Here is a 333-nt window from a genome sequence, read left to right on the forward strand (position 1 = left end):
CAGCCGAGAGATGAGTTTTTCTCAAGTTAGTGAGAGCCGAGCAGGACTTGGCCAAGGCGCTCCTCAAGAAAACCGCCTTTTTATGTAACTTGTGCCGTGATTAAGAACGATTTCTGTGCTGGAAGGCTCCAGTAAGGCGCCGGTGCCCGGGAGCAGCTCGGCCTCACAGCGGGCGGCCGGCGGCTGAACCGGGCCCGATCGGCCGCGGGGCCTGCGCTCACCCCGCGGGGTCGTCCGGCTCTCCGGGGCCCGGCGTGAGGGGACACCGGGGATGCAAGGCGTGTGTGGCCGCACGGCTCGGGGACCGCCCGCCCGCCTACCGTCTCCCTCACC

Source organism: Haliaeetus leucocephalus, unplaced genomic scaffold (assembly GCF_000737465.1).
Source record: "Haliaeetus leucocephalus isolate CR32 unplaced genomic scaffold, Haliaeetus_leucocephalus-4.0 Scaffold340, whole genome shotgun sequence".
NCBI lineage: Eukaryota > Metazoa > Chordata > Aves > Accipitriformes > Accipitridae > Haliaeetus > Haliaeetus leucocephalus.